At 37.8% G+C, this 18,666-nt stretch overlaps 1 protein-coding gene across 1 annotated transcript in view; it reads left to right on the top strand.

Annotated features, from left to right (window-relative positions):
* Positions 1 to 18,666, top strand: part of TRPS1 (transcriptional repressor GATA binding 1) — a 217,784-nt gene that overhangs the window by 64,939 nt on the left and 134,179 nt on the right. The gene's annotated exons all lie outside the window — the stretch shown is intronic.

Here is an 18,666-nt window from a genome sequence, read left to right as displayed (position 1 = left end):
GGCAGGCAAATTATTTATTCAGTTCTAGAGTGATGTGGTTGTTTTTTTTCGTACATAGGAAAAAAAAAAAAATCAAAGAAAGACTGAAAGACTCAAACTTGTAGAACTAAACTGGCAGGTAAATGTTCCAAAGTGTTTGCATAAAATAATGGATATATTGATGTAGTAGTAGTAAGCAAGTGCTTCTGCGTTTGCTATTTAGTGCTGATTGAATTTTGTTTAATCATTCCTGCTAAGTGTGCAGGTTGATGATGCATTTGAAGAAGGAAGGTTTAGAACCCCAGAAGGCTGCACATCTGTTACACTAAAACAACTAATCACCGCTTAAATTTTGTGATGATGTGACAGTTCACACTTAAGCAAGATTTCACATATTAAGTATCTAAGAATATGAAAGCTGAGTTAAATATTAATAAAAGGTAATTTCTTTTTTTTATAAAGCAATATAATTATATATAAATTTTGACACTTGTCTGGTTGCCTTGGAAGCAAAAGAAAAAGAAAAAAAAAAGAAAAGGAAGGAGCTTGGGTAATAAGAAAAGGAGAATATTTATCACACTGAATCATTCCTATTCTGTCTTTTTTTTTTAAATGAAAGGACCTATATAACCTGTATATAAGGAACTTCCCCTTCCATCAAGGTATGTTTTTCCCACTGTAGGGAAATCTGAGGTTAGAAAAGCTCTCAAATTCTGAGGAGCTGCACAGGGACACAAGTAAGTGCCTTTCTCCTGGAGTCATCACTGTATGTTTTCAGGGACTGCTCCCTATCTGAACTTCTATAAATTTGCTACAGGAGCGATCAGTCTGCAGACTAGAATGGAAGTGATGATTAGCTATTTTTCTTTATCACCTTTTATAACAACATTTATAGCCCTGACATCCATTACTGTAAGAGTGCACAACATGTCAGAAGAAGACAAAGGCAAGATGTTTTATTCCATGGTTCGCTAAGATTATACATAGGTATATCTGTCTTTATATACATGTATGTCTTACAAGCTCTTTTAAAATGAAGTCATTAGTCTTAAAAATACTGCAGTTATTCTAATTGTAAAATAATGTATCTATCACTTAAAGTCTGCATGCAGCCTTTCGTACCTTACAGGTCATGAATAGTTACTCATGTCAGATTGTAAGTGTATGAGAAGCAGTCACAGTATGACAGGTTCCCTACTGCAAACCTGAGTATGTGCTCATTGTGAATGGCAGGGTTATATTTCTCTCTTCCATTTGGCAATATATGTAAAAATATATACATGTATCTGACTGGTAGTGGAATTCATGCTGTACATGTGACACTACTTACACTCCACTTGAATTTTTGTGGTAGTTCTTAACAGTGCACAGACATATTGGCCAGAGGAGCCATTTATATTATGAGTTATCAGAACACGAATCTTTTTGTTTTATTTTTTGACTCCTAAAAAATGAAAAAAAGCAAACTAAACAAAAATCTACAAATGGATCTGGTAGTATGCAGCATCAACTCTATAAAGGTCAAAATTTGCTTGGTAGCTGAAGCCTAAAATCTTAGTAAGTGGTAAAATAAGACCATAATATTATAAGTTTTAGACACTGGAGAATGAAGAAGGGGAAAGTGTACATTGGCTCCTTCTTACGCTCTTCTTTAAAATAAGTTCGGATAGTTTTTTAAAGTCTTTATGCAAAAGCACTAACTGTTTTTGTTTTTGGTTTTTTTTGGTGGTGTTTTTTTTTTTCCACAAATCAGTATTTTTATCACTTTGGAAATATTTTGATCAGTTCTGGATGTCCTGAAATATGAAGGACCTGAAATACCTGTGATTTTCTGAAAAATAAAATAAATAAATAGAGGGTCTTATTTTTGTATATTAACAGTAGTTAACAACAGTTCCTTGCATTTTAAAATGTTGTGTAAACTCATGTTTTCTTTTATAAGGTTTGTAAAAGGATTTATTAGTGGATTAGGTCTATACTGACTGGTGAAACCATACCAACACCCTTCAAGGAGGAATTACTTTTGTGTACACTTTTAGCTACCTTGTTCTTTGAACTCTGTTGTGCCAAGGACTTGTTTGTCTGGGTCTAATATTTTAAATTTCACTTTTCTTCTTTGAAAATTGGGCAAGTTACCTTTGTCAGTTTGAAATATTTTTTAAAAAGGGAAGGAGGTTAACTTTCTATATCTGCTGAAGAGAGTCTCTAGTCATATACATTTCATCAGTACTGAGGAAAATAGTGAAAATTTAAACTTCTTGAAGGTAAGGGGTGATCTGAAGGATAGGAGATGGTGGAAGATGAAGGAGTGTGATTCCATGAGTGATATTAATTCTTCCAATAAGGTTGATATTCCCTATTTCCCTGGATCTTTCAAAAAGATCATAGAAAACAAACTTTATTTTGCTCTTGATGTAGTTTTGGGATGCAGTACTGGCACCAGGAGACAAGACACAGTGATGGTCAGGTTGACCACGGGGAGCTCTGTGTCGAGTATTTTCTGACATACCATACCTCTATGTTATGTTTATGCCTAGAAGCTTACTTGGCCCAGACAGAATTAGAAATCGTTTAGAAAATAACTTCTCCTTCATTCTGGGAAAAGCTAATGTTTGTAATCCTTTGAAATAAAAAAAAAAAAATACTCTGTATTGTTAAGCAAATCCCTCATGGTTATCCACTTTTGCATGAATTTATTTTTCTAATGTGAACTAGCTAGTAGAAATAGCTATTCTTGTGCTAAAAGTTGGGCCTTACTAAAAGCAAAGCGTTAAATCAATACGTACTTCTGGTATCATATAATGAATGCTTATGCTAAATACTGTATCCCAGGACAACCGGTGACTAGGAAACAAAACCTATAATAAAATCACTGTGGACACCTTCATTTTCCCCCCCCCTAAAGACTGACACAGAGGAAGCCAAAATTTTGAGATTACTCAGTGAATAAACACTGTGAGAAATGGACTGAAAAAAAAAGCTAACACATCCCTTTGGTTGTTCTGGCTATTCAGTATTTATAAAGTGGTTCAGCTTATTACAAATGATGTGTAGTGGTTCGACAGTAGCTGTAATACCATGTGCTTTTCATTTTTTAGTTCTCTCATGACTGGGGGAAGGGAAAGGGGAGATCGTGTTTTTCACATTTATTTCATACAGATAGAGGTTAATATTGCAAGCGGGTTTTCCAGATACTCAGTTTAGGAGTGATTAGCATTTTAATGAAATATCGAAGATGATACAGATCAGCTGGGAAAGGGGTGAAAATCTACAGTTGCCCACTAAATCCCCAGTGCCTACAGGATAATTGTAAACTTTTGGAAATTACTTTTAGTGTTTTTCAGCTTTGCATATTGTGTAAGCCGTTTATATGCTGCTTCTTTCTTGCATTCCTTCCATGCATGATGGACACGTTCCCTCCTCAGTCTCTGTGCTACAGTAGATTATTCACAGGAGTCATTAGGGTAGGTTTTCTTTTCCTTTTTAGCAGCGAAAAGATCGAATCGCTGGTGACCTTTCGGGAGCTGGGGATGGTGCAGTGGTGATAGCTTGAACTCTGCGTGTGTGCAAACACACATAGGCAGTGGACGCACCTTTTTCCCCGAGAGCGCTTCCAAGCTGTGTGTATGTAACAGAATCTTTCTCAGGGGCTTGGTACACTTCTGTGAGTAGCTTTAATTTATTTTTCTTATTAAAATGTTTCCAGCAGCTGTACTTACAGCGAATTGGTATGTTTTGCAAATGGGAATTACAAAAAATTTACCTCAGCGTGGTACAATGTAGACATTATTTCTGCTCTTCCTTAGAGCAGCTGATTTTAGGTTTAAAAATTTGTTGATACTGGAAGCTCTATTGAGATGCAAAAATGTTCCTTTTTTTTTGGGTAGCACATTGGCAGCCAGCAGACTCCAGGCCAGGCAGATTGTTTAATGCTTTGACAATGCAGATCTTGGACAGCAGGAACTTTTTGCTAATCTGATTTTAAATGAAGTGTCCTGTTTTGGTATGTGTGGACACTGCAGAACAAAGTTTTCCACAAAATTGGGAATTGCAGCCTGAACCTTCAGATCTACACACAGACCCAGTTAGCCCACCAGGTACTGGTAAACACCGCTGCCTCACATTGTAGTTTAGCTGGTGCAAATGCAGGATAGCACAGATCAGTGCGTCCTATGGTGCCGTGTAGACCTGAAGGCAACAGGGAGATGCCTGTGGATTAATCATAATTCATGTAACGGGGGGATTTGTGCACCGTCAGAGAGAGAGATTGTCAAATTATTGCAAAGGTGCTGGTGATTTTTATCAAAGGGAGACTGCGGACTGTAACATTAAATAGCTAACTGAAGTTATGTTAACCTTTGCTGTTAGCTTTTTTATATGGGGCAAACGATAACATCTGCTCTTCTGTTAAATCTAGATTATTTTGCACCATAATGATCAGACTTTACACACTGCAGGAAATAACGGCATTTCAAGAAAGTTTCCATTTACTTTAAGAAGAATTATTTTCTTTTTGTCTGTGATATTTACATTGCTGGTATTTCATATAGTGCTTTGTCTCAAGCTGGTTATATGACTTTAAATTTGAGGGAGACAGGAAATCAGGAAAAGTTATTTCTCCTTTCCCTGTTTTGCATTCTCCTATGTTGCTGATTGAGAGAGCTAATTTTAAAATAAGCAATGGGTCTGTATCTATCAGTAATTTTACATATAATTGATTTAATATCAGCTTAGTAAATATCAGACACAATCCCTAGTAGTGAAACATTATTTCTCCTATTACAAAGTACTGACTCCTGTTATCCACAGAATTAGATGCCAGATAGCTGCAAAGCACTGGAAATGCTAAACTGGCCTTTGTGATTTCCAAAAGACTTCTCTAAACATTCAATTCTTGGACAGAAGGATAAGATACTTTTGAGGTAAAACCTGCCCCTCCGATGTTGGTAGAAGTATTGCTGCTGCTGCCTTCAGCAGGAGCACAAGGAGCAGCACTGGAAGGTTCAAGCACAGAAGTGGGATTTTGGTTTAAGTGCGAATTTTTTTATGGTCATCACTACAGGGTAATAGCAGTTTTTGTATGCTTTGGCATTGTGTCCCACTTCCAACCACCTTTTGATAGCAACATCTTAATGATATATTTACAGAATTAAATTTAATGCATGTAATTGTGTCATACGTCTTACATTTAAGTTAGTGGAGGTCTTGGATGCTGCATCTCATCCCTCAACCACTTTGGGAAAGAAAAAGCAACCCTTTAAAGAAGAAACATCTGAAATAGTTTCTCTGTAGCTGCATCTCATTTTTTTCCCATTTCCTCTGACTCTGTTAGAGATCTTTCAGGAAGTATTTATAGTCAAGGCCATTCATTGCCATACGGGTCCTCTAATTAGCTGAAGGGAACTCAGCAGGCACTGTGTCTTACTAATGCACAGAGCTCTGTCAGGTCAGAGAGCTGCCAAAGTCTCTCGTTTTTTTTAGAAGCACCTGTTTCCACAAGTCTCTGCCTGGGGAGGCAGTGGGCTACTTTTTAAAATATGACTACATCCTGGAAAACGGCAAGAATCCTCTGACAAGGAAAATGAGAAAATAAAATTAGAGCTTGAAGAGAAATGGTTTTGAAGCGTTGGGTTTCCTGCACAAAATCGAGGCGAGTAAAATCCCCGTGCTGGTGAAGGGCTCGCGAACGAAGCTAAAATAACTTTCTGAAGGTTTCAAGTAGTTTAGAAACAAACATGTACTTGGCTGCTTTTAGTAACTACTGGAACCAAACCCACAAGAAATTGAATGTTTTGCATTACTCATCCTGACAGAGTGATCAGATAGGACTAGAAAGTAACTTTTAGAAAAATGTTAACCTGCCCAATTAAAGGCATGTTTCTGGTTTTTGTGCGGGGTGTGTCTGTCATGTGGAGAGACACCTCCATCTCGCTCATGTTTACCCACCCATCAGTCCGTATTTTTTATTTATTTTTTTTTCTTCTCCCTTTTACAAAATGTGGTTTAGAAGAGAATTAAATGATAAAATCATTATTTGGGTGGGGCTCGGTAATAATGCGAAAGGGCAGCAGCTACGTCAAAATCCTTGATGAAAAGGTGAATCAGTATGTGGAACAAAGGGCTGAGGAGATCGGTACGGGCCCTGAGGCCGCTGCGTAAGCAGCAGGATTTATTGAAGTTGCTATGATCAATAACAATGATTCAAGCAAGGAGAACCAAGATAATTCTTGATTTAAAACAAGCTGTTTCATTGGGATGGGAGAGACAGTAATGAAGACAAGAACAAAAGAGTGCTTTCTTGTATTGAACCAAGTGGCCAAAACAGATTGACAATCAGTGTCAGCTGCAATTAACTCAGTTTTATGTTACCCTTAACTAGTTTGGGTAGGAGAACCTCTCTTTCGCTCTCTCCAGTCTGGTATATGGTGTCCCAGCGTTGGTGGTAGTGAGAAGGGGCAGCGCCCCGATGTCACCTGGATGCTGCATGCCTGCACCGGGGCCTGGCTTTACTGGGCACATATCACCTGGGTGCTTCAGGCAGCCGCCCCGTGCCGTCGATGCCACGGGGAATGGGGGTTACGGATCTCAGCGTGAGGGTGGGAGTATCCTCGATGCATGGGTACAGCTCTCCACGGCAGCCCCTGCTGGGGGGTGGTTCGGGTGCAGGGGGGTCCCTGGCACTGTCCCCAGCTGGAAGAGGAGCCCTCGGCATGGGGCGGCGTGAGCCAGCGCCTCCTTCGCTCTGGGGTGAGGCTGGGAGGTCTCTCTCCGCACTCAGCCCCTCTGTGCTACCCAGCTGCCCTTGTTGACACTGGAAACAGCCCAGTCCTGCAGCCCTTATTCATATCCCCTTGCTCCAGACTGGACACACTGAATGAGGAAACGTTACTCCTTTAGGTATGACCAGGCATGGTAAGCAGCAGCCTTTTTTTTTTTTTTTTTTTTTTTTTTTACTATCTTCAAATACATTCCAGAATTTTTTTTCTTCTAAATTGTGCTCACAGTGGACGTGGCTCGGTTAGAGCAGTGTCAGAGTATGGAGCACAGCTGTGGGCACTGCAAAGGCAAACAACACAGCGGCAGCTCCCTCCAGTCTAAACAACTCTGAGAACTGTCAATGGGAAGCCTTGTTTAAACTGGGAAGCAAGTAAAAGCTTCTCGCACGACGACTAATTTCAATAATTAGCTGAGCTTCTCCAAAGTTTCAAAAAGTTAAGTGCAACTGTAACCATTTTACAGCTCTATTATTGTTCTATATTGCTAGTAGCACTTAGCATTAGATTTTATACCTGAGGTGAAATGGAAGCTTCAATTGTGTTTAGAAACTAAGGATAATCTTTGCCAAATTGGATCCAATAGGAAACACACATTCATGTCCAAGGGCAGAGCTTGCTGCTAACTTGTAGATTTTCAATGGAAAATTAAATTTCATAGATGAATGCAGGCAAGGATTGTACATAATTCTATTTTTGCCTGAAGTACTATGGTGCTGAACAGTGAAAATCTATGTGAAGATACCTCTAACATCTGGAAGTGCAGAGCAGCTTTCTGTGTTGAATTTCAGACAGCCCTCTACATGTATTTGGTGATTAAAAGACACAATAAATATACTCTTTTAGGGGAAGGATATTATGATAGACAGCAAATAAATGTTTAATTTATTGGACTAAGAAGGGAGCATTGTAATTATAATTGATTTGAAGGAATCCAGATGCTGTCCACATCTGAACAAATTCAAAATGTTAAAAGATTTAAAAACAGATTTATGAATAAACAGTGCACATATATGTTCTGTGATTTTTTTCCATGGAGGTATCTAGGGGTTAATACATTCAGTTAAAAATGACGACTATGGAGAATAGTTGTTACATGAATAGATGTGTGCTGGAACAGAAATATATATATATATATATATATATATATATATATATATATAAAAGATATGCAAAAGGTTTTCTGGAATGCCTTTTTTTACCTTAGCACTCCTCAGAATATGCACGTGGCCACCTTGGAAGTAGTCTTAATTTTAAGATGGCTAATGTAGCACAATTGATTTACTGAACCATTTCCTGCCTAATATAATTAATTTACTTCTTGTACCAAGTTCTGTTTTTAAAATGAAGCTTTATAATGGCTAAATGGTTCTGTTGATGTTTTTCTAAGCATTTTTCTAAGTAGTATTATGCATATTTTAGAAAATCTTATCATCTTTGTTGTAGTGATATAATAATATGTGTATGTAATATAAATCTATAAATATATGTACTGCATATTGCATATTATTTAGAGTTCAGATAGGATATAATTTGTTCTTAAACATGGGAGGAGAAATAAACATGTTTTCTCTTTTTGCGCTGTGCACAGTGATAGGTTTCTGAAACAAATCGCGTGGTGGGAGCCCAGGCTGTGGAGCACTTTGCAGGCAGCTTGCAAATGGACTTTGAAATCTTGGCTGAGTTTGTATATCCCTGAGCTGCCTGAGATTTGCAAATCTCAGGTTGGTGAATCACATTTGTCCTAGTTAGATAGTTAATTCCCTGTGATTTCCTGGCCTTGGTCTCCCAATTATGTCTGTGAAGTGGGAATAAGGACAGTTTTCTGTCTCAAAAGGTGAGAGTAAAGGGAGGTGCATTAAACTCCGTGTTGTGCAATGCTATAGTCATAACAAGAAGACCCTGATCCATAGGCATCCCAAATCAATATTCCTGGTTAGCTTCTCCGGGCATGTTGGTGTAACATTTTGCAAGAATAGCAGTGAAAGACAAAAACTTAAGAAACAGATTATAATTTTAATTTTAACTTTGCTAAAATTTATATTCTTTTCTTCAGCCTGGAAAAAAAGAAAAAAAAAGAGAAAGCAGGAATTTTGGAGTGAGGCTTTTGCATTTCTTGTTTGACTTTGACCTCATTTTGGTTTATGTGCCTCTGATGTGTATAGTGGCAAACTACACGTTTTCACTTATGGGAAGAAGTCTTTTAACAATGGCTTACAGTGGAGTCTTTAATCATGTGAGTTGCCTCCAGCACTTGCTGCGAGTAAAATTCCACCCTCTCTGTTTTCAGATGGGTTGTACTATTGGCTGTTTCTCCTTGCAAGACTGTCTATGGTTTGAAAATTGTGTTTAAATTTAAAAAAGCAAGGAAAAAAGACAAATAATCAGAACATTTGTCAAGGAATTTGTTATGAATGGGAACTAGGAGCAATGCAAACAAGCTTGGAATGAGTTTTAATTCACTGTTATTCTAGGAGCCTACAATTTCTGGTGAGAAAATGGCATATTTTAGGTCTATTTCCTCCAGTTTTTGGCATGGAGCAATGCCTGTTTTGTTCAGTCAGATGTTCAAATGGGAATTTTGGATGCTTAGAACTAATTTTAGTAGGTGGGGGGCAAATTTATTATGATGCTACAAATAGAGTTTGATCACAGCTGCTTCATTGCAATTATAAAAATTGGCTGTGAATCACTTAAACTATATTTACTGGTTGCAAAAACAAAAAAAGAATCTCATTTACACATAACTCTATCTTATTTCCCTTAAAGTTCTGAGTATCATAATCAGTATACCCAATGTTTTGAATCTGACTTGATCATGTTGCCAGAGTATTTTCAAGCTGCTCTCTCTCCGTACCCTGGCAGTGATAGTGAGCTCAAATGACTCTCCCATTCTTGTCTGAAGCAACAATATCTTTTTGTGTTAGGGAGAATTTCTGAACTTGTTCTGAAATGACAGTAAATCACACACAGACCTCTTCAGACTTATTAAAAATATGTTAGAAACTTCACTGGAAATTGGGCACTTCAAAGCTCTTGCTGCTCCAGTCTGTACATGACTAAAAGGCTGTAAGGCAGACACCACAAGGTGAAATCTTTCAAATCAAAGCAAAACTTAATATACCGCTATTATGCCCTTTATAAGACATATGGAGAGTAATATCTTTACATATTTATAAGTGTTTTTTTTTCTTTTAGTAACTGCTTTTATGTTTATGGGGTTATGCTTTTGAGTTAGAAAAGAAAATACTGAGTTATACTCCATATTTTTTCGACATTTCATGGCAGCTTCTCTCCCAACCCAGGGTGGATGTATTCCAGATCTGTTTAAAAGTTTGTATTGTGCGGAATAAGCTTACTCAGCCTGTTTCTTGAGAAAAGCATTTTCTTCACAATTCAGTTAATGGACTCAGCTATGGTGATCATTTTGGCATTTCTCCCTGCAGCTGATAAAGAAGACAAACATCTGTAAAGCACTCCATTGACAGTAGCACAGTACCTATTAATATAACTGAAATTCATTTATATTTGACTGAGTATGCTAGAAATGTAAATATTTCCTTTTGTTTAAAATTCTCATAAATCCTACCTTATGCAGTGTCTGAGGTGTGGGGAGAGTTAATAGAAAACGTGATTAAAATCTTCTAGGCTTCAAGGCTTGTAAACAGCGTGGCACCTCTGTATGTTTGTGTGCATACATGTGTTTTACTGGTTTGTTTACTAATTTTAAATTAGATTTTTAAATCAGAATGAAATTTTAAAAGTGAGATTTATTTTTAAATTAACAATGAAAAGGCTTTTCTACTGAATACAGAATTTCTGTAGGTATTTAGCCAAATGGTTTGTAGGACTAATATTAATCATTTTTAAAGCAAGGAGAATGTTACAACTTTACTGATTTTTCCATTACAGAAAATTATGTTCTGCTTAGCAGAAGTTTTAAATTTGGCATGATTTTTAAATAGATATTTTCATGCCTTTAAGACTGTAAACTTAATCATCACTTAATCAATTTGTCTTTGCCTTCTAATAGCCAACTAAATGGTACAGGTCTTTGCAATGGTTATCCATAACAACTGTCAGCAGATTTGATGTAGGGACTTCTACAGAAATTAAGGAGATAGCTGATATCTGTTAAATTTGGTCCCTTACTCTGGACTTTCTTGGTATGATGGTCAGTTAAGTGACTGTTAGGGATTAAAATAAGTTTGCTTGTAAAATGTTAGAATTAATTGTGTGATTGCTTAGAGATAAGCTAAATTAGAATGAAGTGTGTATTTACTTAAAATTAGATTGAATTGTAGCTTGCTTACAGGATAGCATGAGTGGACTTTGTATAGGTTAGCATCAGTAGGCCTTGTTTAAAACTTAGCAGAAGTGAACTTTAAATGAACTCTGTTCATTATCATGGATGGCTAAGCAGAGGAGGTAATAAAGGAGTAGGGGACATCCTACTCTACAAGATAAGGGGAACCAAACCTGTCACGGAATGGAAAAAGAGACCTTCAAAACAGGCAGCAGATAATGAAAAAAGACCTTGATAACTTTTTTTGAGGGGCGGTAGGGGCCGGTCCAAGCCAGAAGATAAGGAAACTAAGGACCACCTGCAGACTTTGAAGATAAGGAGATGGCTTTCCTAGAGATAGGGAGGGGACCCGATGGGAAGCGAGAAGCCACCAGCCTCTAAAACCCTATAGAACTAACTGTCACGTGGACAGTGTGCAAAGAGGAGTGAGACCTCAGCCCTGAAATAACATTGGACCAACTGTCACGTGGAGAGCGCATGGGGGTGTGAACTTAGATTGTAAAGGGTATAATTGCCCAGGGGTTTCTTTGTTCTAGATCCCTCGCAGGAGAGGCCCAGCTTGAGCTGAAATAAGCCGATTCTGTGTCAGAAGCTAGGGTCTGAACTCTTCATCACAGTCAGGGCTAAGTCTGCATCCAGCCACACCTAGGCTCCTTCCTATGAAGGAGTTTAGAAAGCAAGGGGGTCCAGTCTGATTTGTGCGATTCAGCAGAAGAGTCTTCCCAGACTCTTCTTTGACAGTGACTTGTCACGTGAGACTCAGTCAAACCTCGTGACCAGCTGCATATATCTTAGGAGAGGTGTTTCATTTGACTTCAGTGCCCTGAGCTGGCATTGGCGTAGACCTCTAGACTGAACTTTTTCTGAAATGTATCATTTTAATGAGTGAACAGACAGCCTAGGGTGAAGCTTTAATCATTGCTAAAGATATTTGAAGGCTTGCTTAGTGATATCCTCCTTAAGAAGTGAAGTACGAGCCATTTTGGACACCAGTCCTGCAAGTACATCACTGTGGTGAGGAAAGAACATTTTTTAAAACATTTATTTGAGAAATATATTTTTTCTGTGCTGGTTCTGTAGGCCCTTGGCAAAGAAGTTAAATTTTTTAAGCGCTAGGAAGTAAACAGGATCTCCATCCGGCTGTCCGCACCGAAGGGCTCCCAGCGCCTCGGGAGCTGCAGAGTGCGCCTGGTGCTCTGCCTGGCTGTGAATGCCTCCAGACCCCCGCTGTCAGCTGTTTTTATCTGTATAGATCTGCATCCCTCTTTGCTTGGCCAGGTGGCAAGGAAACTTCACTCTTAACCTCTCTTTTCTCGTCTTCTTTAGCTTGGTTTGGCTCTTTCTCCCATCAATGTTTTGTGGGACTCAGAGTTTTTTTATAGTAAAAGCCATTGACATTCTCCAAATTTGGAGCTTTCTTTTGAAAGAAAAAAATACCAAACCATTCATTCTGTTGTAAGAACTGTCTAGGTTTTCTGATCTGTCTTTCCTAAAATATACATTGTCTGCATTGCAAATGAAGGCTTCCTGATGGGGAGAGATTAAGCAAAATTTTCTAAATCTCCTTCTCTCCTTGGCATCTGCACTTTGCCACAATTGGAGCCAGAGTACTGGTCTGCATGGGCTTTGCTCTGACAGGTTCTCTCTCGAATGCCTACTAGCATGCACATAAATGGCCCTAGTGATCTGATATCCTTCCTACCAAAAATATTCTCATAGCCTTGCTCGCTTTCATCAGCACCACTAAGTAAACCTCAACTAGTGGAAGGAGACATGTTGGAGCACAGCAGAAGAACAGAATGGATGAAACTACAAATTGTTAGTCTGTTAAACAGAGATTATGTCTTTGGGTACAAATTCCATTAGCGACTCAGTGAGTCTGGATGGGTAGTAGCTTGTGGAAGTATTTGTTATGACAAAACCAACTTTTCATTAATAGACAAAGTTATCCTGTTTTCCTCTGTAGTCTGGCCAACATCAAAATGTTTCAAACTAATTTCAGACTTGTAAAACACTGTCTATCAGATACAGACATATGGATTGAACTAGTAATTTGCTTGCCATCTGCTGATAAAGGAAGCAAGACGTCCAAGTAGAAAATGAAGATTTTTTTTTCCCCTCATTGCGATGTCATATGGTGCCTTTAGTAGTTGTTTGTATTGACATTTTTATTGATTGTTATGTAAAGTGTTACATTGCATTGACCTGCATCTGCTTTCAATCTCATAATTATGATTTTTTTTTTAGTTTGCAAAATATCCATAATCATTTGAGCCTATAAATAATGCAGTTAGAAAATAACCCACTTTAAATCTGAAAAATAATTTGATAACTACAGTTTTTATTGTATGAAACAGGAATAAGCATTTTTTTTTTTCTTGGAGAAGAGAAAAACCTGAAATGTTGCTAACAGAGTTAATTAAAATTATATTTTCTTTTAGTCAAAATTTCCCTTTTCCTCCTGAAAGATAGGCTAGAGGCCAGGAAAAACAATATATTTCCAACATAAAAACAAACAAACAAACAAACCTGCCAAAACTTTCCTGCTTAGGGCGAAATAGATACTTGAGCTTTCTGATTTTTCCCTGAAGGAGTCTTCTCTCACCAGTCCTGATGGTTTGTACGGGTCCAGAGTTCTAGCTCATTGCCAAAGCTTAGCTGTGTCATCTGGGGATGATGGACCTGGAGGGGCAGAGGGGTTTCTCTGTCTCTCGCAGCAGCAGCACTAGCCCAGGGGCAGCAGAGGCTGCTGGAGCTGTAACGTTGCAGTATGGGGAGCGATTCCTCTGCCAGGGTGCGTTGCCTCGCTGCTTGCCTTTGGGGAGCTGCGGGCTGTAAGTGTTGATTTACCTCCTGAAACTGTGTAGACTTGTTATTTCAGCATATAGGCCCTGGTTATCTGTGGAAATAATCATAATCAGTCCATAATGAAAGTTTAAGTGTTTGTTCTTTTAGTTAATTCTTCTTACATATTTGTCCATTTTCATGAAGCATTTAGAGTTTCTCTGTTTAGAAGTGACATAGCAGGTAGAAAATGCAGTAGCTTCTCAATAGGTATCTTGCTTTCATAGGTAATAAAATACATTCTCAGTCAGTCCTCAAATATATGGAACTTTGGTTAGTGAAATAATAATAAATACTCATTTCAGCCCTAGTTCTCAATTTTTTAAATTCATATTGACAGGTATTTTATTTTTCATTGATATCAGTGATCCATTTTGAACAGCAAATGCTAAAAATATTAATGTGCTATATTCTTAAACATGAATTATATCTTCATAAATGTTGTGACCGAATTGTTGATTTTCTTTTAAATAAGACAAGCCCATTCTTTTCTGCAGCAGTTGGATTATTGACTTGCCAGAAGTGTAGGATGTAAAGAATGTACCAAAGAATTTCTATATGTGTTTGAAGTGAAAGTAATATGGAAAAGTACTACTTATCCAATATACTCTTTTCTCTTTTGTAAATATCTTTGTTTTTCTGAAAATTGATGTTCCTTGTAATGACCTGCAAAGTCTGTGAACAATGCAGATACCTACTAACACATGCCGCCTTCTCTTTTCTGAGTGTGGTTATGTATGGTTTCATTTGAAAAAAGCTGAACAGTTACATAAATAACAAATTTTCCACAATGTAGAGTTAATTACCATTTTACATTTGGAATTTACAGAAAGCTATTGCAACAGTAGCAACATTTTAACAGATGGACATTTGTTGCAGATGTACTCATAGGAATTGATATCTATGACAGCAAGAAGTCTGCAAAAGTAAGAGGAAAATTCAGATAGTTTTGCTGAAGTAAAAGCTTAGGTGAACACAGTGCACCTGTGATGGCTTATGGAAGGCATTAAGCTACAGTAAGTAGTACCACTAGCAGGTACCATTACTGTATAGTGCCTCCCTTCTGTTTCTTATAACTTAAGCTGCATCTCGTATGCTAAATCTGTCCTTGTGTTGTATTTCTACACCTTGTTCCAGTACAGTGAGTCTAGGTCTACTCTGCATCTGATGAGCCTATTGGTTTTTGTTATGGTTTTACTTCATTGCAAAAGTCAAGACTCTATGTTTTCCTACTGGTAAACGTTAGTATTTGCAGTATACACTGGAAAGTATACATCCAGACTAATTTTATCCTTTTAAAGGTTTGTTGTTTTTTTTTTTTTTTTTTTTTAGCAGGATTTATCATACTCTTCTCTATCTGATGATTCCCATGCTTATAATGCTTTGAAACATATATTGCAATTGATAAAATATAGGCGTTTACAGCATTCTGTTTGAGTGTGTTGACTGCAGCAACGGAGTCAATTTGCCACTAAGAAAATACTGCTTTGCAGTTCTCTGGAGGATATCGGATATTTAGTCTGATGTTGCCTACCGGAAACTGGTAAACTTGCTGTTGATGAGCATATTCACCTTGAGATATTAAATGGCTCTTCATAGGCTGATGTTTGTAATCCCTTATGTAGCTTGGTAAACTGCCTCGGAAGGAGATGAGGATGTGATCGCTAGGGGAGGAGGAGCCAAGACCCCTTCTCTTAGACAGGCTGTATGATTTGGGACAAATGCAAATTTCTTTTGTGCTTCTGTTGATGCATTTTTTTTTATTACATAGTAGCTTCCAAAGAACATTGAGATGTATGAATATTAGCAAATTGCTTTGTGAACATTGGATATGAGATAGTTCAGAAGCAGAACGTTTTATAAAAAATAACTAAAATTTTGTAAGTCTAGTATACACTTATCTCTTGTCTGTCAAAGCTGTTCTTTTGCAGACCAAATTGCCTTACTGTGATATTATCACACTTCTAACATGAACAAATTATTTCAAAACCATTTGTGTCAGGTCAAGGTAGTGAGAATAGCAGATAGACATGAGAACTGGGACTGTATAAACAACATACTCCAATCAAGAGATTAACGCAGGTCCAGAGAAGTGGCAGCATCATTCTTGCTGCTCAGACATCGCCAGTTTTCTATTCCCCCCTTCTCCAGCGTGAGAGGATTGACTGCAACTGTTTATACTCAACACATGGTTGATATCTTTGTCTGTCTGTCTATAGATCAGCTGTGCCTTGTTAGGGACTTTACTCGTGAGCCCTGAGAATCTTGCTCAACCTTTCATCTCCCTGCCATGTAACTGTGGTTTGTTAGAAATAACTGAGAAAAAATGTAAACTTACTGAAATGACTAAGAAGTCTATAGTCAGTGTCAAAGGAGAGAGGGGATGGACTGAAATCGAGGGTGTGAGAGATTAGTCTGTGCCTTCTCAGATATATTTATAATATCTCTCTAGATGGAGAAAGAAAAACTCAACAGTTGCATTTGCCCTTTGAGAAATGTCAGAAAGGATATTTCAATCTGGCCAATTCCTGTTAGTCTTGAGGTTTCTCTTTCTTTGCACTATGAAAAGGCTTAAAAGTGTGGTATTCCCAGCTCTATATAATCCCAGAATATACCCATACGCTATATTAAAAAACCCTTGGCTATATATATATCATATGCCATATTTATATGAGCGAACTTACGTAGTTCAGTTAAGAGGCTGTAGAGACACTGATGCAGCTGATGGAAACATAGCAACAACGGGAAGGAAATTTGAGAGCTTTGTGCATTCTGCACTATAACCTTGTTGTTGATCATCCTGTTTGGCATTGCTTAAATGAATCCTGGAGAGAAAATGCTATTTATTTTTTATGTGTTTAAAGTGTGAAGAAATCACACCTCTCAGGTGAAGGTGCTCTGATCCATCTGAAGATGTAAAAGCCATTTTTACATGGAGAAAAATGTTAATGTTTTTCTGGCCTGTTTGCAGGCTGTAAAACGCTCTCAATGGATTCAGGTGTCCTTTAGCACTTTTGTCCACTCTACCTGAGTTCTTCAGGTCTCTCAGTAGGAATTACATGTATAATGGTTTTTGGATATGCCTACCAGTGCCTTCACTGAACCATACTTGGGCTGCTGCTACTGCTATGTTCTCCTGCTAAACCAGGAAGACTCCATCTGGAGATTAGCCGAGTTTTTGAAGTACTGATCGTACCCATAGCCAGAACAAAATTATAAAAAAGTATGGATTTTCCTTAGGATTTTTTTTTAAATGGAACTGTATTCATTACTTTGCTATTGTCAAAGTGCTTCAGCTGGTCTTCGTTTCTAGTTGCATCACAGTGCTAAAGTTGAGGTTGTTTTGAATAGCTGGCAATGAGTTATCAAACATTTTGGCCTACCATTTCTTCTGTCTGAACCATTTAAATACTGGACAAAAATTATAAATATACTTTTTAAATCTGTGTAATCAAAATTATCAGTCGTATGTGACGTGAAGAATAGCATCTATCTAAAGGACAATTAAAAGGTATGCCTTTTCTCCTCTGTTAGGATCTTCTGGAGAACTCTACCATGACCAGCATACACCATACACCAGCCATACATCACTCTTTTGTTAGTGTATGCAGAATGAATAACCTACCTCACATCCTTTTCTAGGAGAAACTGCTGAAACGGAATTACCCTCCATAATAATACTGGAAGCACAAATGCCTGAAATACACTGACTGTTTAAAAAAAAACAAACAAAAAAAACAAAAACAAAAAAAAAACAAAACCAAAATTGTCACATTTTTGTTGAAATATTAAACTAGACTGTTTAGGACCAACATCTGATTTAGCTTTGTATATGGCAAGGAAAATGGATGACCTTTTAATTATTTTTCTATGTGAAATTTGACTTTTTTAACTAACATTACCATCATTTGATAACTTGAAGGGCTGTGTGGCATTATGACTACAAAAGGGATAGAAAGGACACATTAAGAGGGTTTATGAAGTTGCTGGGAAAAATAGGGTAATGATAGCAGCAGGAAAAAAAAAAGCATGTCACAGATTCAGAACAGATGGAGTCCTCTAAGGAAGCTGTCTGAACACGGCCCGGGAACTATAAATTGCATTTAGAAGATAGGGCTTTCACTGCAGATGGCAGGTTCCCAGTTAGAAGGTGAAAGCCAGAATAGGGGGATATGTGCATGCAGAGAACTGCATTGAATGTGCCTAACATCTTGTGTTTGACGTACATCAAAATTTAAGCTGGAATATGAATTCAAAAGGCTAATGTACAAGTTCAGAACATGAAATATGTTGTAGTGTTCAGAAATCCAGCAACTTGCTTTCAGGCAGCTAACATTTAAAATAAATATAAAGGCAGAGTAAATCTGTGGCCCTAAAACTGAAACAAGGCATTAACTTTGAATGCCATTTTCAATCTCTCGTACATTGAAATATGACAGAAGAGCCCTCTTTTTCTTTCCGTGTGTCAAGCTGGTGTCATTCCAGAGTCACCAGGTCAAAAAAGCAGTGGTTTCTCTCTGGGCTTGTTACCCCATATTGTTTTATTACCCCATTTGACCTAAACCTGATTTCAGTGAAATAAATGAGATTTTTAGCTTTGGCTGGGACTCCTGCTCTAGGAAATGAGCCTCAGATCCTAGGAAGAAAAACTCCCTGACGTTACCCCATCCCATGGACTTTCAGGGCGGGACTTGTCTCCTCTAATCATGATAGAGGTGTCTGTGCCTGAGTTATCTGTCTAAGATTCTTGGAGCCAATGCAAAT

The sequence above is a fragment of the Chlamydotis macqueenii genome, chromosome 2 (genome assembly GCF_036417535.1).
Source record: "Chlamydotis macqueenii isolate bChlMac1 chromosome 2, bChlMac1.mat, whole genome shotgun sequence".
Taxonomy (NCBI): Eukaryota; Metazoa; Chordata; class Aves; order Otidiformes; family Otididae; genus Chlamydotis; species Chlamydotis macqueenii.
Note: the sequence above shows the minus strand (reverse complement) of the source record. Positions and strands in the feature narration are given on the sequence as shown.